Source organism: Vulpes vulpes, unplaced genomic scaffold (genome assembly GCF_048418805.1).
Source record: "Vulpes vulpes isolate BD-2025 unplaced genomic scaffold, VulVul3 u000000811, whole genome shotgun sequence".
Lineage (NCBI taxonomy): Eukaryota > Metazoa > Chordata > Mammalia > Carnivora > Canidae > Vulpes > Vulpes vulpes.
This window is the reverse complement of record NW_027325756.1, coordinates 21,640-43,659: the sequence shown is the minus strand read 5'-3', so window position 1 is coordinate 43,659 and position 22,020 is coordinate 21,640. Positions and strand designations below refer to the sequence as shown.

General features: G+C 76.2%; 12 non-coding genes across 12 annotated transcripts; all 12 read right to left on the bottom strand.

The window, feature by feature from the left end:
- Positions 1-883: 883 nt before the first annotated feature.
- On the bottom strand, positions 884-1,002 carry LOC140596991 (5S ribosomal RNA). The gene has a single exon (XR_011998859.1). It is a non-coding gene; the product is annotated as a 5S ribosomal RNA (ribosomal RNA).
- A 1,664-nt stretch (positions 1,003-2,666) lies between these two features.
- On the bottom strand, positions 2,667-2,785 carry LOC140596990 (5S ribosomal RNA). The gene has a single exon (XR_011998858.1). It is a non-coding gene; the product is annotated as a 5S ribosomal RNA (ribosomal RNA).
- A 1,658-nt stretch (positions 2,786-4,443) lies between these two features.
- Positions 4,444-4,562, bottom strand: LOC140596989 (5S ribosomal RNA). The gene has a single exon (XR_011998857.1). It is a non-coding gene; the product is annotated as a 5S ribosomal RNA (ribosomal RNA).
- Positions 4,563-6,222: 1,660 nt separating this feature from the next.
- Positions 6,223-6,341, bottom strand: LOC140596988 (5S ribosomal RNA). The gene has a single exon (XR_011998856.1). It is a non-coding gene; the product is annotated as a 5S ribosomal RNA (ribosomal RNA).
- A 1,678-nt stretch (positions 6,342-8,019) lies between these two features.
- On the bottom strand, positions 8,020-8,138 carry LOC140596987 (5S ribosomal RNA). Its single transcript, XR_011998855.1, has one exon. It is a non-coding gene; the product is annotated as a 5S ribosomal RNA (ribosomal RNA).
- A 1,680-nt stretch (positions 8,139-9,818) lies between these two features.
- On the bottom strand, positions 9,819-9,937 carry LOC140596986 (5S ribosomal RNA). The gene has a single exon (XR_011998854.1). It is a non-coding gene; the product is annotated as a 5S ribosomal RNA (ribosomal RNA).
- A 1,654-nt stretch (positions 9,938-11,591) lies between these two features.
- On the bottom strand, positions 11,592-11,710 carry LOC140596985 (5S ribosomal RNA). Its single transcript, XR_011998853.1, has one exon. It is a non-coding gene; the product is annotated as a 5S ribosomal RNA (ribosomal RNA).
- A 1,663-nt stretch (positions 11,711-13,373) lies between these two features.
- Positions 13,374-13,492, bottom strand: LOC140596983 (5S ribosomal RNA). The gene has a single exon (XR_011998851.1). It is a non-coding gene; the product is annotated as a 5S ribosomal RNA (ribosomal RNA).
- Positions 13,493-15,156: 1,664 nt separating this feature from the next.
- On the bottom strand, positions 15,157-15,275 carry LOC140596974 (5S ribosomal RNA). Its single transcript, XR_011998843.1, has one exon. It is a non-coding gene; the product is annotated as a 5S ribosomal RNA (ribosomal RNA).
- A 1,683-nt stretch (positions 15,276-16,958) lies between these two features.
- On the bottom strand, positions 16,959-17,077 carry LOC140596982 (5S ribosomal RNA). Its single transcript, XR_011998850.1, has one exon. It is a non-coding gene; the product is annotated as a 5S ribosomal RNA (ribosomal RNA).
- A 1,677-nt stretch (positions 17,078-18,754) lies between these two features.
- LOC140596980 (5S ribosomal RNA) lies at positions 18,755-18,873 on the bottom strand. The gene has a single exon (XR_011998849.1). It is a non-coding gene; the product is annotated as a 5S ribosomal RNA (ribosomal RNA).
- Positions 18,874-20,536: 1,663 nt separating this feature from the next.
- On the bottom strand, positions 20,537-20,655 carry LOC140596979 (5S ribosomal RNA). Its single transcript, XR_011998848.1, has one exon. It is a non-coding gene; the product is annotated as a 5S ribosomal RNA (ribosomal RNA).
- Between the last annotated feature and the right edge of the window lie 1,365 nt (positions 20,656-22,020).

The following is a 22,020-nucleotide window of genomic DNA, read 5'->3' as shown; positions in this document are numbered from 1 at the left end:
AGTCTCTCTTGTGTCTCTTGCTGTGTTGCGCGCGGCCCTTTTCGGCATGGGTGCCGGCCGCCCCCGCGTCGCTGTGGCCTTGGCTGTTGCGGGGCCGCGGAGCGCGCAGCCCGGTGCCAACGGGGCCTGAGGCCCCGGGCGGTCGGGCCATCTGGTGTCCCGGGCCCGCGGAGCGTGGACGTCGTGGCTGAGGGCCGAAGGGACGGTGGTCCGCGGGGGAGGCAGGGCATGTCCTTCGGAGAGAAGGTGCAGGCGGGCCCGGGCCGAAGGTGGGGGGGGTTGCGGGTGGCTGGGTGGCTTGGAGGCTGGGGGCGGTGCCAGGGAATTGCTAGGGGCTGGGGGCGGGCCTGGGGGCGGAGATTGGGGCGGGGCGAGGAGGGCCCCGGCCCCGGCCCCGGCCCCCAAAGCCCCGCCCCGGCCCCGGCCCCCAAAGCCCCGCCCCGGCCCCCCGGAGGGGCTCGCAGGCCTGCGGAGACGGGATCCAGCCCCCGCCCGGCTCCCCCCAGCGACCGCCCCCTCCCCGCCCCGGCCCCGAGGTTCCTGCTGTCGCCCCGTCCCCTCCGTCGGCCGCCTTCGGGCCCCCGCGGCGCCCTGGGACGCGCGGCCGGCTAGGACGTGGGTGGGTGTGCTTGAAGGGCGGGCTGCGAGGGTGAAGGGCTTGAGAGGAAGAGGAGGTGGTGCATGTGTGTGGCCTCCTGCCCGTGCAGCCGGCGCCCTCGGTGCTCCGCGGCGCCCTGCGGTGCTTCCGGCGGGGCGGGGGCCATGCCACGGGTCGCCCGGAGGGGGGCGCCGCCGCCGCCGCCGCCGCCGCCGCCGCCTTGGTCGAGGGGGCGTTGGCGGCCAAGGGACAGACAGGAAGGCAGGCAAAAGGCCGAGGAAAAAAAGCCTACAGCACCCGGTATTCCCAGGCGGTCTCCCATCCAAGTACTAACCAGGCCCGACCCTGCTTAGCTTCCGAGATCAGACGAGATCGGGCGCGTTCAGGGTGGTATGGCCGTAGACGTCCGCGGCTGCCGCTGGGCGCCCCAAGAGCCTGCTCTGCGCCTCTCCGGGCCAGGCGCCCGCCGCTCCTCAGCCCTCCGCCCGCCCGATCGCGCCAGCCCGCCTGCATGCTCGCCTGCCGGCCCGACTGATTGATTGACTGACCGCCTCCCGCGCCACGCCCGGGGTGGCGGAGGGCGCCTGCCCCGGGCCGGGCGGGGGGGGTGGGGGCCAAGACGCCTCCCGCACCCCGGAGCGGAGGCTGTCGCCGGAGCCCGGGCGCGCTCCCGTCCCCGGCCTGGCGGGCGCGTCGCCGCCGCTCGGCTCCCCGGATGGCACGCCGCCCCACCTCGGACCGCTCACTGGCTGGGGGGGTGCCGCGGGCCGGCGCCGGCCGGCTCCGGACGACCCCTGGCCTCTCCTGTTCTTCAGCCGGCCTGGCTCAAAGCCAAGCCGGGGCCGCCCGCGCCGCCGGACCCCATCCTCGGACAGGCAGGGACACAGACACAGGTGCCCACGACAGACAGACAGACACACACACACACACACACAGACGGAGGGACACGGGCACTCGGAGCTGGGCCACAAGGCCTGTGGGGGCGAGGCAGCCACCCCGCCGGAGGGGCGCAGGCCCTGGAGCTGCCTTAGGAGCCCTGGCAGCCGCGGGCCCTGCAGCCACGGTGTCAGGGATGCCGTTCTGCCCCCATTCCTGCCCATCAGCCGAACCGCCGCGGGACCGTGTGCCTGTGTTGCGTGCGCGGCGCCCACGCCCAGGTGCGGAGCGAGTCTCTCTTGTGTCTCTTGCTGTGTTGCGCGCGGCCCTTTTCGGCATGGGTGCCGGCCGCCCCCGCGTCGCTGTGGCCTTGGCTGTTGCGGGGCCGCGGAGCGCGCAGCCCGGTGCCAACGGGGCCTGAGGCCCCGGGCGGTCGGGCCATCTGGTGTCCCGGGCCCGCGGAGCGTGGACGTCGTGGCTGAGGGCCGAAGGGACGGTGGTCCGCGGGGGAGGCAGGGCATGTCCTTCGGAGAGAAGGTGCAGGCGGGCCCGGGCCGAAGGTGGGGGGGGTTGCGGGTGGCTGGGTGGCTTGGAGGCTGGGGGCGGTGCCAGGGAATTGCTAGGGGCTGGGGGCGGGCCTGGGGGCGGAGATTGGGGCGGGGCGAGGAGGGCCCCGGCCCCGGCCCCGGCCCCCAAAGCCCCGCCCCGGCCCCGGCCCCCAAAGCCCCGCCCCGGCCCCCCGGAGGGGCTCGCAGGCCTGCGGAGACGGGATCCAGCCCCCGCCCGGCTCCCCCCAGCGACCGCCCCCTCCCCGCCCCGGCCCCGAGGTTCCTGCTGTCGCCCCGTCCCCTCCGTCGGCCGCCTTCGGGCCCCCGCGGCGCCCTGGGACGCGCGGCCGGCTAGGACGTGGGTGGGTGTGCTTGAAGGGCGGGCTGCGAGGGTGAAGGGCTTGAGAGGAAGAGGAGGTGGTGCATGTGTGTGGCCTCCTGCCCGTGCAGCCGGCGCCCTCGGTGCTCCGCGGCGCCCTGCGGTGCTTCCGGCGGGGCGGGGGCCATGCCACGGGTCGCCCGGAGGGGGGCGCCGCCGCCGCCGCCGCCGCCGCCGCCGCCGCCGCCGCCGCCGCCGCGTTGGTCGAGGGGGCGTTGGCGGCCAAGGGACAGACAGGAAGGCAGGCAAAAGGCCGAGGAAAAAAAGCCTACAGCACCCGGTATTCCCAGGCGGTCTCCCATCCAAGTACTAACCAGGCCCGACCCTGCTTAGCTTCCGAGATCAGACGAGATCGGGCGCGTTCAGGGTGGTATGGCCGTAGACGTCCGCGGCTGCCGCTGGGCGCCCCAAGAGCCTGCTCTGCGCCTCTCCGGGCCAGGCGCCCGCCGCTCCTCAGCCCTCCGCCCGCCCGATCGCGCCAGCCCGCCTGCATGCTCGCCTGCCGGCCCGACTGATTGATTGACTGACCGCCTCCCGCGCCGCGCCCGGGGTGGCGGAGGGCGCCTGCCCCGGGCCGGGCGGGGGGAGTGGGGGCCAAGACGCCTCCCGCACCCCGGAGCGGAGGCTGTCGCCGGAGCCCGGGCGCGCTCCCGTCCCCGGCCTGGCGGGCGCGTCGCCGCCGCTCGGCTCCCCGGATGGCACGCCGCCCCACCTCGGACCGCTCACTGGCTGGGGGGGTGCCGCGGGCCGGCGCCGGCCGGCTCCGGACGACCCCTGGCCTCTCCTGTTCTTCAGCCGGCCTGGCTCAAAGCCAAGCCGGGGCCGCCCGCGCCGCCGGACCCCATCCTCGGACAGGCAGGGACACAGACACAGGTGCCCACGACAGACAGACAGACACACACACACACACACACAGACGGAGGGACACGGGCACTCGGAGCTGGGCCACAAGGCCTGTGGGGGCGAGGCAGCCACCCCGCCGGAGGGGCGCAGGCCCTGGAGCTGCCTTAGGAGCCCTGGCAGCCGCGGGCCCTGCAGCCACGGTGTCAGGGATGCCGTTCTGCCCCCATTCCTGCCCATCAGCCGAACCGCCGCGGGACCGTGTGCCTGTGTTGCGTGCGCGGCGCCCACGCCCAGGCGCGGAGCGAGTCTCTCTTGTGTCTCTTGCTGTGTTGCGCGCGGCCCTTTTCGGCATGGGTGCCGGCCGCCCCCGCGTCGCTGTGGCCTTGGCTGTTGCGGGGCCGCGGAGCGCGCAGCCCGGTGCCAACGGGGCCTGAGGCCCCGGGCGGTCGGGCCATCTGGTGTCCCGGGCCCGCGGAGCGTGGACGTCGTGGCTGAGGGCCGAAGGGACGGTGGTCCGCGGGGGAGGCAGGGCATGTCCTTCGGAGAGAAGGTGCAGGCGGGCCCGGGCCGAAGGTGGGGGGGGTTGCGGGTGGCTGGGTGGCTTGGAGGCTGGGGGCGGTGCCAGGGAATTGCTAGGGGCTGGGGGCGGGCCTGGGGGCGGAGATTGGGGCGGGGCGAGGAGGGCCCCGGCCCCGGCCCCGGCCCCCAAAGCCCCGCCCCGGCCCCGGCCCCCAAAGCCCCGCCCCGGCCCCCCGGAGGGGCTCGCAGGCCTGCGGAGACGGGATCCAGCCCCCGCCCGGCTCCCCCCAGCGACCGCCCCCTCCCCGCCCCGGCCCCGAGGTTCCTGCTGTCGCCCCGTCCCCTCCGTCGGCCGCCTTCGGGCCCCCGCGGCGCCCTGGGACGCGCGGCCGGCTAGGACGTGGGTGGGTGTGCTTGAAGGGCGGGCTGCGAGGGTGAAGGGCTTGAGAGGAAGAGGAGGTGGTGCATGTGTGTGGCCTCCTGCCCGTGCAGCCGGCGCCCTCGGTGCTCCGCGGCGCCCTGCGGTGCTTCCGGCGGGGCGGGGGCCATGCCACGGGTCGCCCGGAGGGGGGCGCCGCCGCCGCCGCCGCCGCCGCCGCCGCCGCCGCCGCCGCGTTGGTCGAGGGGGCGTTGGCGGCCAAGGGACAGACAGGAAGGCAGGCAAAAGGCCGAGGAAAAAAAGCCTACAGCACCCGGTATTCCCAGGCGGTCTCCCATCCAAGTACTAACCAGGCCCGACCCTGCTTAGCTTCCGAGATCAGACGAGATCGGGCGCGTTCAGGGTGGTATGGCCGTAGACGTCCGCGGCTGCCGCTGGGCGCCCCAAGAGCCTGCTCTGCGCCTCTCCGGGCCAGGCGCCCGCCGCTCCTCAGCCCTCCGCCCGCCCGATCGCGCCAGCCCGCCTGCATGCTCGCCTGCCGGCCCGACTGATTGATTGACTGACCGCCTCCCGCGCCACGCCCGGGGTGGCGGAGGGCGCCTGCCCCGGGCCGGGCGGGGGGGGTGGGGGCCAAGACGCCTCCCGCACCCCGGAGCGGAGGCTGTCGCCGGAGCCCGGGCGCGCTCCCGTCCCCGGCCTGGCGGGCGCGTCGCCGCCGCTCGGCTCCCCGGATGGCACGCCGCCCCACCTCGGACCGCTCACTGGCTGGGGGGGTGCCGCGGGCCGGCGCCGGCCGGCTCCGGACGACCCCTGGCCTCTCCTGTTCTTCAGCCGGCCTGGCTCAAAGCCAAGCCGGGGCCGCCCGCGCCGCCGGACCCCATCCTCGGACAGGCAGGGACACAGACACAGGTGCCCACGACAGACAGACAGACACACACACACACACACACAGACGGAGGGACACGGGCACTCGGAGCTGGGCCACAAGGCCTGTGGGGGCGAGGCAGCCACCCCGCCGGAGGGGCGCAGGCCCTGGAGCTGCCTTAGGAGCCCTGGCAGCCGCGGGCCCTGCAGCCACGGTGTCAGGGATGCCGTTCTGCCCCCATTCCTGCCCATCAGCCGAACCGCCGCGGGACCGTGTGCCTGTGTTGCGTGCGCGGCGCCCACGCCCAGGCGCGGAGCGAGTCTCTCTTGTGTCTCTTGCTGTGTTGCGCGCGGCCCTTTTCGGCATGGGTGCCGGCCGCCCCCGCGTCGCTGTGGCCTTGGCTGTTGCGGGGCCGCGGAGCGCGCAGCCCGGTGCCAACGGGGCCTGAGGCCCCGGGCGGTCGGGCCATCTGGTGTCCCGGGCCCGCGGAGCGTGGACGTCGTGGCTGAGGGCCGAAGGGACGGTGGTCCGCGGGGGAGGCAGGGCATGTCCTTCGGAGAGAAGGTGCAGGCGGGCCCGGGCCGAAGGTGGGGGGGGTTGCGGGTGGCTGGGTGGCTTGGAGGCTGGGGGCGGTGCCAGGGAATTGCTAGGGGCTGGGGGCGGGCCTGGGGGCGGAGATTGGGGCGGGGCGAGGAGGGCCCCGGCCCCGGCCCCGGCCCCCAAACCCCGCCCCGGCCCCGGCCCCCAAAGCCCCGCCCCGGCCCCCCGGAGGGGCTCGCAGGCCTGCGGAGACGGGATCCAGCCCCCGCCCGGCTCCCCCCAGCGACCGCCCCCTCCCCGCCCCGGCCCCGAGGTTCCTGCTGTCGCCCCGTCCCCTCCGTCGGCCGCCTTCGGGCCCCCGCGGCGCCCTGGGACGCGCGGCCGGCTAGGACGTGGGTGGGTGTGCTTGAAGGGCGGGCTGCGAGGGTGAAGGGCTTGAGAGGAAGAGGAGGTGGTGCATGTGTGTGGCCTCCTGCCCGTGCAGCCGGCGCCCTCGGTGCTCCGCGGCGCCCTGCGGTGCTTCCGGCGGGGCGGGGGCCATGCCACGGGTCGCCCGGAGGGGGGCGCCGCCGCCGCCGCCGCCGCCGCCGCCGCCGCCGCCGCCGCCGCGTTGGTCGAGGGGGCGTTGGCGGCCAAGGGACAGACAGGAAGGCAGGCAAAAGGCCGAGGAAAAAAAGCCTACAGCACCCGGTATTCCCAGGCGGTCTCCCATCCAAGTACTAACCAGGCCCGACCCTGCTTAGCTTCCGAGATCAGACGAGATCGGGCGCGTTCAGGGTGGTATGGCCGTAGACGTCCGCGGCTGCCGCTGGGCGCCCCAAGAGCCTGCTCTGCGCCTCTCCGGGCCAGGCGCCCGCCGCTCCTCAGCCCTCCGCCCGCCCGATCGCGCCAGCCCGCCTGCATGCTCGCCTGCCGGCCCGACTGATTGATTGACTGACCGCCTCCCGCGCCGCGCCCGGGGTGGCGGAGGGCGCCTGCCCCGGGCCGGGCGGGGGGGGTGGGGGCCAAGACGCCTCCCGCACCCCGGAGCGGAGGCTGTCGCCGGAGCCCGGGCGCGCTCCCGTCCCCGGCCTGGCGGGCGCGTCGCCGCCGCTCGGCTCCCCGGATGGCACGCCGCCCCACCTCGGACCGCTCACTGGCTGGGGGGGTGCCGCGGGCCGGCGCCGGCCGGCTCCGGACGACCCCTGGCCTCTCCTGTTCTTCAGCCGGCCTGGCTCAAAGCCAAGCCGGGGCCGCCCGCGCCGCCGGACCCCATCCTCGGACAGGCAGGGACACAGACACAGGTGCCCACGACAGACAGACAGACACACACACACACACACACAGACGGAGGGACACGGGCACTCGGAGCTGGGCCACAAGGCCTGTGGGGGCGAGGCAGCCACCCCGCCGGAGGGGCGCAGGCCCTGGAGCTGCCTTAGGAGCCCTGGCAGCCGCGGGCCCTGCAGCCACGGTGTCAGGGATGCCGTTCTGCCCCCATTCCTGCCCATCAGCCGAACCGCCGCGGGACCGTGTGCCTGTGTTGCGTGCGCGGCGCCCACGCCCAGGCGCGGAGCGAGTCTCTCTTGTGTCTCTTGCTGTGTTGCGCGCGGCCCTTTTCCGCATGGGTGCCGGCCGCCCCCGCGTCGCTGTGGCCTTGGCTGTTGCGGGGCCGCGGAGCGCGCAGCCCGGTGCCAACGGGGCCTGAGGCCCCGGGCGGTCGGGCCATCTGGTGTCCCGGGCCCGCGGAGCGTGGACGTCGTGGCTGAGGGCCGAAGGGACGGTGGTCCGCGGGGGAGGCAGGGCATGTCCTTCGGAGAGAAGGTGCAGGCGGGCCCGGGCCGAAGGTGGGGGGGGTTGCGGGTGGCTGGGTGGCTTGGAGGCTGGGGGCGGTGCCAGGGAATTGCTAGGGGCTGGGGGCGGGCCTGGGGGCGGAGATTGGGGCGGGGCGAGGAGGGCCCGCAGGCGGGCCCGGCCCCGGCCCCGGCCCCGGCCCCCAAAGCCCCGCCCCGGCCCCGGCCCCCAAAGCCCCGCCCCGGCCCCCCGGAGGGGCTCGCAGGCCTGCGGAGACGGGATCCAGCCCCCGCCCGGCTCCCCCCAGCGACCGCCCCCTCCCCGCCCCGGCCCCGAGGTTCCTGCTGTCGCCCCGTCCCCTCCGTCGGCCGCCTTCGGGCCCCCGCGGCGCCCTGGGACGCGCGGCCGGCTAGGACGTGGGTGGGTGTGCTTGAAGGGCGGGCTGCGAGGGTGAAGGGCTTGAGAGGAAGAGGAGGTGGTGCATGTGTGTGGCCTCCTGCCCGTGCAGCCGGCGCCCTCGGTGCTCCGCGGCGCCCTGCGGTGCTTCCGGCGGGGCGGGGGCCATGCCACGGGTCGCCCGGAGGGGGGCGCCGCCGCCGCCGCCGCCGCCGCCGCCGCCGCCGCCGCCGCCGCGTTGGTCGAGGGGGCGTTGGCGGCCAAGGGACAGACAGGAAGGCAGGCAAAAGGCCGAGGAAAAAAAGCCTACAGCACCCGGTATTCCCAGGCGGTCTCCCATCCAAGTACTAACCAGGCCCGACCCTGCTTAGCTTCCGAGATCAGACGAGATCGGGCGCGTTCAGGGTGGTATGGCCGTAGACGTCCGCGGCTGCCGCTGGGCGCCCCAAGAGCCTGCTCTGCGCCTCTCCGGGCCAGGCGCCCGCCGCTCCTCAGCCCTCCGCCCGCCCGATCGCGCCAGCCCGCCTGCATGCTCGCCTGCCGGCCCGACTGATTGATTGACTGACCGCCTCCCGCGCCGCGCCCGGGGTGGCGGAGGGCGCCTGCCCCGGGCCGGGCGGGGGGGGTGGGGGCCAAGACGCCTCCCGCACCCCGGAGCGGAGGCTGTCGCCGGAGCCCGGGCGCGCTCCCGTCCCCGGCCTGGCGGGCGCGTCGCCGCCGCTCGGCTCCCCGGATGGCACGCCGCCCCACCTCGGACCGCTCACTGGCTGGGGGGGTGCCGCGGGCCGGCGCCGGCCGGCTCCGGACGACCCCTGGCCTCTCCTGTTCTTCAGCCGGCCTGGCTCAAAGCCAAGCCGGGGCCGCCCGCGCCGCCGGACCCCATCCTCGGACAGGCAGGGACACAGACACAGGTGCCCACGACAGACAGACAGACACACACACACACACACACACAGACGGAGGGACACGGGCACTCGGAGCTGGGCCACAAGGCCTGTGGGGGCGAGGCAGCCACCCCGCCGGAGGGGCGCAGGCCCTGGAGCTGACTTAGGAGCCCTGGCAGCCGCGGGCCCTGCAGCCACGGTGTCAGGGATGCCGTTCTGCCCCCATTCCTACCCATCAGCCGAACCGCCGCGGGACCGTGTGCCTGTGTTGCGTGCGCGGCGCCCACGCCCAGGCGCGGAGCGAGTCTCTCTTGTGTCTCTTGCTGTGTTGCGCGCGGCCCTTTTCGGCATGGGTGCCGGCCGCCCCCGCGTCGCTGTGGCCTTGGCTGTTGCGGGGCCGCGGAGCGCGCAGCCTGGTGCCAACGGGGCCTGAGGCCCCGGGCGGTCGGGCCATCTGGTGTCCCGGGCCCGCGGAGCGTGGACGTCGTGGCTGAGGGCCGAAGGGACGGTGGTCCGCGGGGGAGGCAGGGCATGTCCTTCGGAGAGAAGGTGCAGGCGGGCCCGGGCCGAAGGTGGGGGGGGTTGCGGGTGGCTGGGTGGCTTGGAGGCTGGGGGCGGTGCCAGGGAATTGCTAGGGGCTGGGGGCGGGCCTGGGGGCGGAGATTGGGGCGGGGCGAGGAGGGCCCGCAGGCGGGCCCGGCCCCGGCCCCGGCCCCGGCCCCCAAAGCCCCGCCCCGGCCCCGGCCCCCAAAGCCCCGCCCCGGCCCCCCGGAGGGGCTCGCAGGCCTGCGGAGACGGGATCCAGCCCCCGCCCGGCTCCCCCCAGCGACCGCCCCCTCCCCGCCCCGGCCCCGAGGTTCCTGCTGTCGCCCCGTCCCCTCCGTCGGCCGCCTTCGGGCCCCCGCGGCGCCCTGGGACGCGCGGCCGGCTAGGACGTGGGTGGGTGTGCTTGAAGGGCGGGCTGCGAGGGTGAAGGGCTTGAGAGGAAGAGGAGGTGGTGCATGTGTGTGGCCTCCTGCCCGTGCAGCCGGCGCCCTCGGTGCTCCGCGGCGCCCTGCGGTGCTTCCGGCGGGGCGGGGGCCATGCCACGGGTCGCCCGGAGGGGGGCGCCGCCGCCGCCGCCGCCGCCGCCGCCGCCGCCGCCGCCGCCGCGTTGGTCGAGGGGGCGTTGGCGGCCAAGGGACAGACAGGAAGGCAGGCAAAAGGCCGAGGAAAAAAAGCCTACAGCACCCGGTATTCCCAGGCGGTCTCCCATCCAAGTACTAACCAGGCCCGACCCTGCTTAGCTTCCGAGATCAGACGAGATCGGGCGCGTTCAGGGTGGTATGGCCGTAGACGTCCGCGGCTGCCGCTGGGCGCCCCAAGAGCCTGCTCTGCGCCTCTCCGGGCCAGGCGCCCGCCGCTCCTCAGCCCTCCGCCCGCCCGATCGCGCCAGCCCGCCTGCATGCTCGCCTGCCGGCCCGACTGATTGATTGACTGACCGCCTCCCGCGCCGCGCCCGGGGTGGCGGAGGGCGCCTGCCCCGGGCCGGGCGGGGGGGTGGGGGCCAAGACGCCTCCCGCACCCCGGAGCGGAGGCTGTCGCCGGAGCCCGGGCGCGCTCCCGTCCCCGGCCTGGCGGGCGCGTCGCCGCCGCTCGGCTCCCCGGATGGCACGCCGCCCCACCTCGGACCGCTCACTGGCTGGGGGGGTGCCGCGGGCCGGCGCCGGCCGGCTCCGGACGACCCCTGGCCTCTCCTGTTCTTCAGCCGGCCTGGCTCAAAGCCAAGCCGGGGCCGCCCGCGCCGCCGGACCCCATCCTCGGACAGGCAGGGACACAGACACAGGTGCCCACGACAGACAGACAGACACACACACACACACACACAGACGGAGGGACACGGGCACTCGGAGCTGGGCCACAAGGCCTGTGGGGGCGAGGCAGCCACCCCGCCGGAGGGGCGCAGGCCCTGGAGCTGCCTTAGGAGCCCTGGCAGCCGCGGGCCCTGCAGCCACGGTGTCAGGGATGCCGTTCTGCCCCCATTCCTGCCCATCAGCCGAACCGCCGCGGGACCGTGTGCCTGTGTTGCGTGCGCGGCGCCCACGCCCAGGCGCGGAGCGAGTCTCTCTTGTGTCTCTTGCTGTGTTGCGCGCGGCCCTTTTCGGCATGGGTGCCGGCCGCCCCCGCGTCGCTGTGGCCTTGGCTGTTGCGGGGCCGCGGAGCGCGCAGCCCGGTGCCAACGGGGCCTGAGGCCCCGGGCGGTCGGGCCATCTGGTGTCCCGGGCCCGCGGAGCGTGGACGTCGTGGCTGAGGGCCGAAGGGACGGTGGTCCGCGGGGGAGGCAGGGCATGTCCTTCGGAGAGAAGGTGCAGGCGGGCCCGGGCCGAAGGTGGGGGGGGTTGCGGGTGGCTGGGTGGCTTGGAGGCTGGGGGCGGTGCCAGGGAATTGCTAGGGGCTGGGGGCGGGCCTGGGGGCGGAGATTGGGGCGGGGCGAGGAGGGCCCCAGCCCCGGCCCCGGCCCCCAAAGCCCCGCCCCGGCCCCGGCCCCCAAAGCCCCGCCCCGGCCCCCCGGAGGGGCTCGCAGGCCTGCGGAGACGGGATCCAGCCCCCGCCCGGCTCCCCCCAGCGACCGCCCCCTCCCCGCCCCGGCCCCGAGGTTCCTGCTGTCGCCCCGTCCCCTCCGTCGGCCGCCTTCGGGCCCCCGCGGCGCCCTGGGACGCGCGGCCGGCTAGGACGTGGGTGGGTGTGCTTGAAGGGCGGGCTGCGAGGGTGAAGGGCTTGAGAGGAAGAGGAGGTGGTGCATGTGTGTGGCCTCCTGCCCGTGCAGCCGGCGCCCTCGGTGCTCCGCGGCGCCCTGCGGTGCTTCCGGCGGGGCGGGGGCCATGCCACGGGTCGCCCGGAGGGGGGCGCCGCCGCCGCCGCCGCCGCCGCCGCCGCCGCCGCCGCGTTGGTCGAGGGGGCGTTGGCGGCCAAGGGACAGACAGGAAGGCAGGCAAAAGGCCGAGGAAAAAAAGCCTACAGCACCCGGTATTCCCAGGCGGTCTCCCATCCAAGTACTAACCAGGCCCGACCCTGCTTAGCTTCCGAGATCAGACGAGATCGGGCGCGTTCAGGGTGGTATGGCCGTAGACGTCCGCGGCTGCCGCTGGGCGCCCCAAGAGCCTGCTCTGCGCCTCTCCGGGCCAGGCGCCCGCCGCTCCTCAGCCCTCCGCCCGCCCGATCGCGCCAGCCCGCCTGCATGCTCGCCTGCCGGCCCGACTGATTGATTGACTGACCGCCTCCCGCGCCGCGCCCGGGGTGGCGGAGGGCGCCTGCCCCGGGCCGGGCGGGGGGGGTGGGGGCCAAGACGCCTCCCGCACCCCGGAGCGGAGGCTGTCGCCGGAGCCCGGGCGCGCTCCCGTCCCCGGCCTGGCGGGCGCGTCGCCGCCGCTCGGCTCCCCGGATGGCACGCCGCCCCACCTCGGACCGCTCACTGGCTGGGGGGGTGCCGCGGGCCGGCGCCGGCCGGCTCCGGACGACCCCTGGCCTCTCCTGTTCTTCAGCCGGCCTGGCTCAAAGCCAAGCCGGGGCCGCCCGCGCCGCCGGACCCCATCCTCGGACAGGCAGGGACACAGACACAGGTGCCCACGACAGACAGACAGACACACACACACACACACACAGACGGAGGGACACGGGCACTCGGAGCTGGGCCACAAGGCCTGTGGGGGCGAGGCAGCCACCCCGCCGGAGGGGCGCAGGCCCTGGAGCTGCCTTAGGAGCCCTGGCAGCCGCGGGCCCTGCAGCCACGGTGTCAGGGATGCCGTTCTGCCCCCATTCCTGCCCATCAGCCGAACCGCCGCGGGACCGTGTGCCTGTGTTGCGTGCGCGGCGCCCACGCCCAGGCGCGGAGCGAGTCTCTCTTGTGTCTCTTGCTGTGTTGCGCGCGGCCCTTTTCGGCATGGGTGCCGGCCGCCCCCGCGTCGCTGTGGCCTTGGCTGTTGCGGGGCCGCGGAGCGCGCAGCCCGGTGCCAACGGGGCCTGAGGCCCCGGGCGGTCGGGCCATCTGGTGTCCCGGGCCCGCGGAGCGTGGACGTCGTGGCTGAGGGCCGAAGGGACGGTGGTCCGCGGGGGAGGCAGGGCATGTCCTTCGGAGAGAAGGTGCAGGCGGGCCCGGGCCGAAGGTGGGGGGGGTTGCGGGTGGCTGGGTGGCTTGGAGGCTGGGGGCGGTGCCAGGGAATTGCTAGGGGCTGGGGGCGGGCCTGGGGGTGGAGATTGGGGCGGGGCGAGGAGGGCCCGCAGGCGGGCCCGGCCCCGGCCCCGGCCCCGGCCCCCAAAGCCCCGCCCCGGCCCCGGCCCCCAAAGCCCCGCCCCGGCCCCCCGGAGGGGCTCGCAGGCCTGCGGAGACGGGATCCAGCCCCCGCCCGGCTCCCCCCAGCGACCGCCCCCTCCCCGCCCCGGCCCCGAGGTTCCTGCTGTCGCCCCGTCCCCTCCGTCGGCCGCCTTCGGGCCCCCGCGGCGCCCTGGGACGCGCGGCCGGCTAGGACGTGGGTGGGTGTGCTTGAAGGGCGGGCTGCGAGGGTGAAGGGCTTGAGAGGAAGAGGAGGTGGTGCATGTGTGTGGCCTCCTGCCCGTGCAGCCGGCGCCCTCGGTGCTCCGCGGCGCCCTGCGGTGCTTCCGGCGGGGCGGGGGCCATGCCACGGGTCGCCCGGAGGGGGGCGCCGCCGCCGCCGCCGCCGCCGCCGCCGCGTTGGTCGAGGGGGCGTTGGCGGCCAAGGGACAGACAGGAAGGCAGGCAAAAGGCCGAGGAAAAAAAGCCTACAGCACCCGGTATTCCCAGGCGGTCTCCCATCCAAGTACTAACCAGGCCCGACCCTGCTTAGCTTCCGAGATCAGACGAGATCGGGCGCGTTCAGGGTGGTATGGCCGTAGACGTCCGCGGCTGCCGCTGGGCGCCCCAAGAGCCTGCTCTGCGCCTCTCCGGGCCAGGCGCCCGCCGCTCCTCAGCCCTCCGCCCGCCCGATCGCGCCAGCCCGCCTGCATGCTCGCCTGCCGGCCCGACTGATTGATTGACTGACCGCCTCCCGCGCCACGCCCGGGGTGGCGGAGGGCGCCTGCCCCGGGCCGGGCGGGGGGGGTGGGGGCCAAGACGCCTCCCGCACCCCGGAGCGGAGGCTGTCGCCGGAGCCCGGGCGCGCTCCCGTCCCCGGCCTGGCGGGCGCGTCGCCGCCGCTCGGCTCCCCGGATGGCACGCCGCCCCACCTCGGACCGCTCACTGGCTGGGGGGGTGCCGCGGGCCGGCGCCGGCCGGCTCCGGACGACCCCTGGCCTCTCCTGTTCTTCAGCCGGCCTGGCTCAAAGCCAAGCCGGGGCCGCCCGCGCCGCCGGACCCCATCCTCGGACAGGCAGGGACACAGACACAGGTGCCCACGACAGACAGACAGACACACACACACACACACACAGACGGAGGGACACGGGCACTCGGAGCTGGGCCACAAGGCCTGTGGGGGCGAGGCAGCCACCCCGCCGGAGGGGCGCAGGCCCTGGAGCTGCCTTAGGAGCCCTGGCAGCCGCGGGCCCTGCAGCCACGGTGTCAGGGATGCCGTTCTGCCCCCATTCCTGCCCATCAGCCGAACCGCCGCGGGACCGTGTGCCTGTGTTGCGTGCGCGGCGCCCACGCCCAGGCGCGGAGCGAGTCTCTCTTGTGTCTCTTGCTGTGTTGCGCGCGGCCCTTTTCGGCATGGGTGCCGGCCGCCCCCGCGTCGCTGTGGCCTTGGCTGTTGCGGGGCCGCGGAGCGCGCAGCCCGGTGCCAACGGGGCCTGAGGCCCCGGGCGGTCGGGCCATCTGGTGTCCCGGGCCCGCGGAGCGTGGACGTCGTGGCTGAGGGCCGAAGGGACGGTGGTCCGCGGGGGAGGCAGGGCATGTCCTTCGGAGAGAAGGTGCAGGCGGGCCCGGGCCGAAGGTGGGGGGGGTTGCGGGTGGCTGGGTGGCTTGGAGGCTGGGGGCGGTGCCAGGGAATTGCTAGGGGCTGGGGGCGGGCCTGGGGGCGGAGATTGGGGCGGGGCGAGGAGGGCCCGCAGGCGGGCCCGGCCCCGGCCCCGGCCCCGGCCCCCAAAGCCCCGCCCCGGCCCCGGCCCCCAAAGCCCCGCCCCGGCCCCCCGGAGGGGCTCGCAGGCCTGCGGAGACGGGATCCAGCCCCCGCCCGGCTCCCCCCAGCGACCGCCCCCTCCCCGCCCCGGCCCCGAGGTTCCTGCTGTCGCCCCGTCCCCTCCGTCGGCCGCCTTCGGGCCCCCGCGGCGCCCTGGGACGCGCGGCCGGCTAGGACGTGGGTGGGTGTGCTTGAAGGGCGGGCTGCGAGGGTGAAGGGCTTGAGAGGAAGAGGAGGTGGTGCATGTGTGTGGCCTCCTGCCCGTGCAGCCGGCGCCCTCGGTGCTCCGCGGCGCCCTGCGGTGCTTCCGGCGGGGCGGGGGCCATGCCACGGGTCGCCCGGAGGGGGGCGCCGCCGCCGCCGCCGCCGCCGCCGCCGCGTTGGTCGAGGGGGCATTGGCGGCCAAGGGACAGACAGGAAGGCAGGCAAAAGGCCGAGGAAAAAAAGCCTTACAGCACCCGGTATTCCCAGGCGGTCTCCCATCCAAGTACTAACCAGGCCCGACCCTGCTTAGCTTCCGAGATCAGACGAGATCGGGCGCGTTCAGGGTGGTATGGCCGTAGACGTCCGCGGCTGCCGCTGGGCGCCCCAAGAGCCTGCTCTGCGCCTCTCCGGGCCAGGCGCCCGCCGCTCCTCAGCCCTCCGCCCGCCCGATCGCGCCAGCCCGCCTGCATGCTCGCCTGCCGGCCCGACTGATTGATTGACTGACCGCCTCCCGCGCCGCGCCCGGGGTGGCGGAGGGCGCCTGCCCCGGGCCGGGCGGGGGGGTGGGGGCCAAGACGCCTCCCGCACCCCGGAGCGGAGGCTGTCGCCGGAGCCCGGGCGCGCTCCCGTCCCCGGCCTGGCGGGCGCGTCGCCGCCGCTCGGCTCCCCGGATGGCACGCCGCCCCACCTCGGACCGCTCACTGGCTGGGGGGGTGCCGCGGGCCGGCGCCGGCCGGCTCCGGACGACCCCTGGCCTCTCCTGTTCTTCAGCCGGCCTGGCTCAAAGCCAAGCCGGGGCCGCCCGCGCCGCCGGACCCCATCCTCGGACAGGCAGGGACACAGACACAGGTGCCCACGACAGACAGACAGACACACACACACACACACACAGACGGAGGGACACGGGCACTCGGAGCTGGGCCACAAGGCCTGTGGGGGCGAGGCAGCCACCCCGCCGGAGGGGCGCAGGCCCTGGAGCTGCCTTAGGAGCCCTGGCAGCCGCGGGCCCTGCAGCCACGGTGTCAGGGATGCCGTTCTGCCCCCATTCCTGCCCATCAGCCGAACCGCCGCGGGACCGTGTGCCTGTGTTGCGTGCGCGGCGCCCACGCCCAGGCGCGGAGCGAGTCTCTCTTGTGTCTCTTGCTGTGTTGCGCGCGGCCCTTTTCGGCATGGGTGCCGGCCGCCCCCGCGTCGCTGTGGCCTTGGCTGTTGCGGGGCCGCGGAGCGCGCAGCCCGGTGCCAACGGGGCCTGAGGCCCCGGGCGGTCGGGCCATCTGGTGTCCCGGGCCCGCGGAGCGTGGACGTCGTGGCTGAGGGCCGAAGGGACGGTGGTCCGCGGGGGAGGCAGGGCATGTCCTTCGGAGAGAAGGTGCAGGCGGGCCCGGGCCGAAGGTGGGGGGGGTTGCGGGTGGCTGGGTGGCTTGGAGGCTGGGGGCGGTGCCAGGGAATTGCTAGGGGCTGGGGGCGGGCCTGGGGGCGGAGATTGGGGCGGGGCGAGGAGGGCCCGCAGGCGGGCCCGGCCCCGGCCCCGGCCCCGGCCCCCAAAGCCCCGCCCCGGCCCCGGCCCCCAAAGCCCCGCCCCGGCCCCCCGGAGGGGCTCGCAGGCCTGCGGAGACGGGATCCAGCCCCCGCCCGGCTCCCCCCAGCGACCGCCCCCTCCCCGCCCCGGCCCCGAGGTTCCTGCTGTCGCCCCGTCCCCTCCGTCGGCCGCCTTCGGGCCCCCGCGGCGCCCTGGGACGCGCGGCCGGCTAGGACGTGGGTGGGTGTGCTTGAAGGGCGGGCTGCGAGGGTGAAGGGCTTGAGAGGAAGAGGAGGTGGTGCATGTGTGTGGCCTCCTGCCCGTGCAGCCGGCGCCCTCGGTGCTCCGCGGCGCCCTGCGGTGCTTCCGGCGGGGCGGGGGCCATGCCACGGGTCGCCCGGAGGGGGGCGCCGCCGCCGCCGCCGCCGCCGCCGCCGCCGCCGCCGCCGCCGCCGCCGCGTTGGTCGAGGGGGCGTTGGCGGCCAAGGGACAGACAGGAAGGCAGGCAAAAGGCCGAGGAAAAAAAGCCTACAGCACCCGGTATTCCCAGGCGGTCTCCCATCCAAGTACTAACCAGGCCCGACCCTGCTTAGCTTCCGAGATCAGACGAGATCGGGCGCGTTCAGGGTGGTATGGCCGTAGACGTCCGCGGCTGCCGCTGGGCGCCCCAAGAGCCTGCTCTGCGCCTCTCCGGGCCAGGCGCCCGCCGCTCCTCAGCCCTCCGCCCGCCCGATCGCGCCAGCCCGCCTGCATGCTCGCCTGCCGGCCCGACTGATTGATTGACTGACCGCCTCCCGCGCCGCGCCCGGGGTGGCGGAGGGCGCCTGCCCCGGGCCGGGCGGGGGGGGTGGGGGCCAAGACGCCTCCCGCACCCCGGAGCGGAGGCTGTCGCCGGAGCCCGGGCGCGCTCCCGTCCCCGGCCTGGCGGGCGCGTCGCCGCCGCTCGGCTCCCCGGATGGCACGCCGCCCCACCTCGGACCGCTCACTGGCTGGGGGGGTGCCGCGGGCCGGCGCCGGCCGGCTCCGGACGACCCCTGGCCTCTCCTGTTCTTCAGCCGGCCTGGCTCAAAGCCAAGCCGGGGCCGCCCGCGCCGCCGGACCCCATCCTCGGACAGGCAGGGACACAGACACAGGTGCCCACGACAGACAGACAGACACACACACACACACACACAGACGGAGGGACACGGGCACTCGGAGCTGGGCCACAAGGCCTGTGGGGGCGAGGCAGCCACCCCGCCGGAGGGGCGCAGGCCCTGGAGCTGCCTTAGGAGCCCTGGCAGCCGCGGGCCCTGCAGCCACGGTGTCAGGGATGCCGTTCTGCCCCCATTCCTGCCCATCAGCCGAACCGCCGCGGGACCGTGTGCCTGTGTTGCGTGCGCGGCGCCCACGCCCAGGCGCGGAGCGAGTCTCTCTTGTGTCTCTTGCTGTGTTGCGCGCGGCCCTTTTCGGCATGGGTGCCGGCCGCCCCCGCGTCGCTGTGGCCTTGGCTGTTGCGGGGCCGCGGAGCGCGCAGCCCGGTGCCAACGGGGCCTGAGGCCCCGGGCGGTCGGGCCATCTGGTGTCCCGGGCCCGCGGAGCGTGGACGTCGTGGCTGAGGGCCGAAGGGACGGTGGTCCGCGGGGGAGGCAGGGCATGTCCTTCGGAGAGAAGGTGCAGGCGGGCCCGGGCCGAAGGTGGGGGGGGTTGCGGGTGGCTGGGTGGCTTGGAGGCTGGGGGCGGTGCCAGGGAATTGCTAGGGGCTGGGGGCGGGCCTGGGGGCGGAGATTGGGGCGGGGCGAGGAGGGCCCGCAGGCGGGCCCGGCCCCGGCCCCGGCCCCGGCCCCCAAAGCCCCGCCCCGGCCCCGGCCCCCAAAGCCCCGCCCCGGCCCCCCGGAGGGGCTCGCAGGCCTGCGGAGACGGGATCCAGCCCCCGCCCGGCTCCCCCCAGCGACCGCCCCCTCCCCGCCCCGGCCCCGAGGTTCCTGCTGTCGCCCCGTCCCCTCCGTCGGCCGCCTTCGGGCCCCCGCGGCGCCCTGGGACGCGCGGCCGGCTAGGACGTGGGTGGGTGTGCTTGAAGGGCGGGCTGCGAGGGTGAAGGGCTTGAGAGGAAGAGGAGGTGGTGCATGTGTGTGGCCTCCTGCCCGTGCAGCCGGCGCCCTCGGTGCTCCGCGGCGCCCTGCGGTGCTTCCGGCGGGGCGGGGGCCATGCCACGGGTCGCCCGGAGGGGGCGCCGCCGCCGCCGCCGCCGCCGCCGCCGCCGCCGCCGCCGCCGCGTTGGTCGAGGGGGCGTTGGCGGCCAAGGGACAGACAGGAAGGCAGGCAAAAGGCCGAGGAAAAAAAGCCTACAGCACCCGGTATTCCCAGGCGGTCTCCCATCCAAGTACTAACCAGGCCCGACCCTGCTTAGCTTCCGAGATCAGACGAGATCGGGCGCGTTCAGGGTGGTATGGCCGTAGACGTCCGCGGCTGCCGCTGGGCGCCCCAAGAGCCTGCTCTGCGCCTCTCCGGGCCAGGCGCCCGCCGCTCCTCAGCCCTCCGCCCGCCCGATCGCGCCAGCCCGCCTGCATGCTCGCCTGCCGGCCCGACTGATTGATTGACTGACCGCCTCCCGCGCCGCGCCCGGGGTGGCGGAGGGCGCCTGCCCCGGGCCGGGCGGGGGGGGTGGGGGCCAAGACGCCTCCCGCACCCCGGAGCGGAGGCTGTCGCCGGAGCCCGGGCGCGCTCCCGTCCCCGGCCTGGCGGGCGCGTCGCCGCCGCTCGGCTCCCCGGATGGCACGCCGCCCCACCTCGGACCGCTCACTGGCTGGGGGGGTGCCGCGGGCCGGCGCCGGCCGGCTCCGGACGACCCCTGGCCTCTCCTGTTCTTCAGCCGGCCTGGCTCAAAGCCAAGCCGGGGCCGCCCGCGCCGCCGGACCCCATCCTCGGACAGGCAGGGACACAGACACAGGTGCCCACGACAGACAGACAGACACACACACACACACACACAGACGGAGGGACACGGGCACTCGGAGCTGGGCCACAAGGCCTGTGGGGGCGAGGCAGCCACCCCGCCGGAGGGGCGCAGGCCCTGGAGCTGCCTTAGGAGCCCTGGCAGCCGCGGGCCCTGCAGCCACGGTGTCAGGGATGCCGTTCTGCCCCCATTCCTGCCCATCAGCCGAACCGCCGCGGGACCGTGTGCCTGTGTTGCGTGCGCGGCGCCCACGCCCAGGCGCGGAGCGAGTCTCTCTTGTGTCTCTTGCTGTGTTGCGCGCGGCCCTTTTCGGCATGGGTGCCGGCCGCCCCCGCGTCGCTGTGGCCTTGGCTGTTGCGGGGCCGCGGAGCGCGCAGCCCGGTGCCAACGGGGCCTGAGGCCCCGGGCGGTCGGGCCATCTGGTGTCCCGGGCCCGCGGAGCGTGGACGTCGTGGCTGAGGGCCGAAGGGACGGTGGTCCGCGGGGGAGGCAGGGCATGTCCTTCGGAGAGAAGGTGCAGGCGGGCCCGGGCCGAAGGTGGGGGGGGTTGCGGGTGGCTGGGTGGCTTGGAGGCTGGGGGCGGTGCCAGGGAATTGCTAGGGGCTGGGGGCGGGCCTGGGGGCGGAGATTGGGGCGGGGCGAGGAGGGCCCGCAGGCGGGCCCGGCCCCGGCCCCGGCCCCGGCCCCCAAAGCCCCGCCCCGGCCCCGGCCCCCAAAGCCCCGCCCCGGCCCCCCGGAGGGGCTCGCAGGCCTGCGGAGACGGGATCCAGCCCCCGCCCGGCTCCCCCCAGCGACCGCCCCCTCCCCGCCCCGGCCCCGAGGTTCCTGCTGTCGCCCCGTCCCCTCCGTCGGCCGCCTTCGGGCCCCCGCGGCGCCCTGGGACGCGCGGCCGGCTAGGACGTGGGTGGGTGTGCTTGAAGGGCGGGCTGCGAGGGTGAAGGGCTTGAGAGGAAGAGGAGGTGGTGCATGTGTGTGGCCTCCTGCCCGTGCAGCCGGCGCCCTCGGTGCTCCGCGGCGCCCTGCGGTGCTTCCGGCGGGGCGGGGGCCATGCCACGGGTCGCCCGGAGGGGGGCGCCGCCGCCGCCGCCGCCGCCGCCGCCGCGTTGGTCGAGGGGGCGTTGGCGGCCAAGGGACAGACAGGAAGGCAGGCAAAAGGCCGAGGAAAAAAAGCCTACAGCACCCGGTATTCCCAGGCGGTCTCCCATCCAAGTACTAACCAGGCCCGACCCTGCTTAGCTTCCGAGATCAGACGAGATCGGGCGCGTTCAGGGTGGTATGGCCGTAGACGTCCGCGGCTGCCGCTGGGCGCCCCAAGAGCCTGCTCTGCGCCTCTCCGGGCCAGGCGCCCGCCGCTCCTCAGCCCTCCGCCCGCCCGATCGCGCCAGCCCGCCTGCATGCTCGCCTGCCGGCCCGACTGATTGATTGACTGACCGCCTCCCGCGCCGCGCCCGGGGTGGCGGAGGGCGCCTGCCCCGGGCCGGGCGGGGGGGGTGGGGGCCAAGACGCCTCCCGCACCCCGGAGCGGAGGCTGTCGCCGGAGCCCGGGCGCGCTCCCGTCCCCGGCCTGGCGGGCGCGTCGCCGCCGCTCGGCTCCCCGGATGGCACGCCGCCCCACCTCGGACCGCTCACTGGCTGGGGGGGTGCCGCGGGCCGGCGCCGGCCGGCTCCGGACGACCCCTGGCCTCTCCTGTTCTTCAGCCGGCCTGGCTCAAAGCCAAGCCGGGGCCGCCCGCGCCGCCGGACCCCATCCTCGGACAGGCAGGGACACAGACACAGGTGCCCACGACAGACAGACAGACACACACACACACACACACAGACGGAGGGACACGGGCACTCGGAGCTGGGCCACAAGGCCTGTGGGGGCGAGGCAGCCACCCCGCCGGAGGGGCGCAGGCCCTGGAGCTGCCTTAGGAGCCCTGGCAGCCGCGGGCCCTGCAGCCACGGTGTCAGGGATGCCGTTCTGCCCCCATTCCTGCCCATCAGCCGAACCGCCGCGGGACCGTGTGCCTGTGTTGCGTGCGCGGCGCCCACGCCCAGGCGCGGAGCGAGTCTCTCTTGTGTCTCTTGCTGTGTTGCGCGCGGCCCTTTTCGGCATGGGTGCCGGCCGCCCCCGCGTCGCTGTGGCCTTGGCTGTTGCGGGGCCGCGGAGCGCGCAGCCCAGTGCCAACGGGGCCTGAGGCCCCGGGCGGTCGGGCCATCTGGTGTCCCGGGCCCGCGGAGCGTGGACGTCGTGGCTGAGGGCCGAAGGGACGGTGGTCCGCGGGGGAGGCAGGGCATGTCCTTCGGAGAGAAGGTGCAGGCGGGCCCGGGCCGAAGGTGGGGGGGGTTGCGGGTGGCTGGGTGGCTTGGAGGCTGGGGGCGGTGCCAGGGAATTGCTAGGGGCTGGGGGCGGGCCTGGGGGCGGAGATTGGGGCGGGGCGAGGAGGGCCCGCAGGCGGGCCCGGCCCCGGCCCCGGCCCCGGCCCCCAAAGCCCCGCCCCGGCCCCGGCCCCCAAAGCCCCGCCCCGGCCCCCCGGAGGGGCTCGCAGGCCTGCGGAGACGGGATCCAGCCCCCGCCCGGCTCCCCCCAGCGACCGCCCCCTCCCCGCCCCGGCCCCGAGGTTCCTGCTGTCGCCCCGTCCCCTCCGTCGGCCGCCTTCGGGCCCCCGC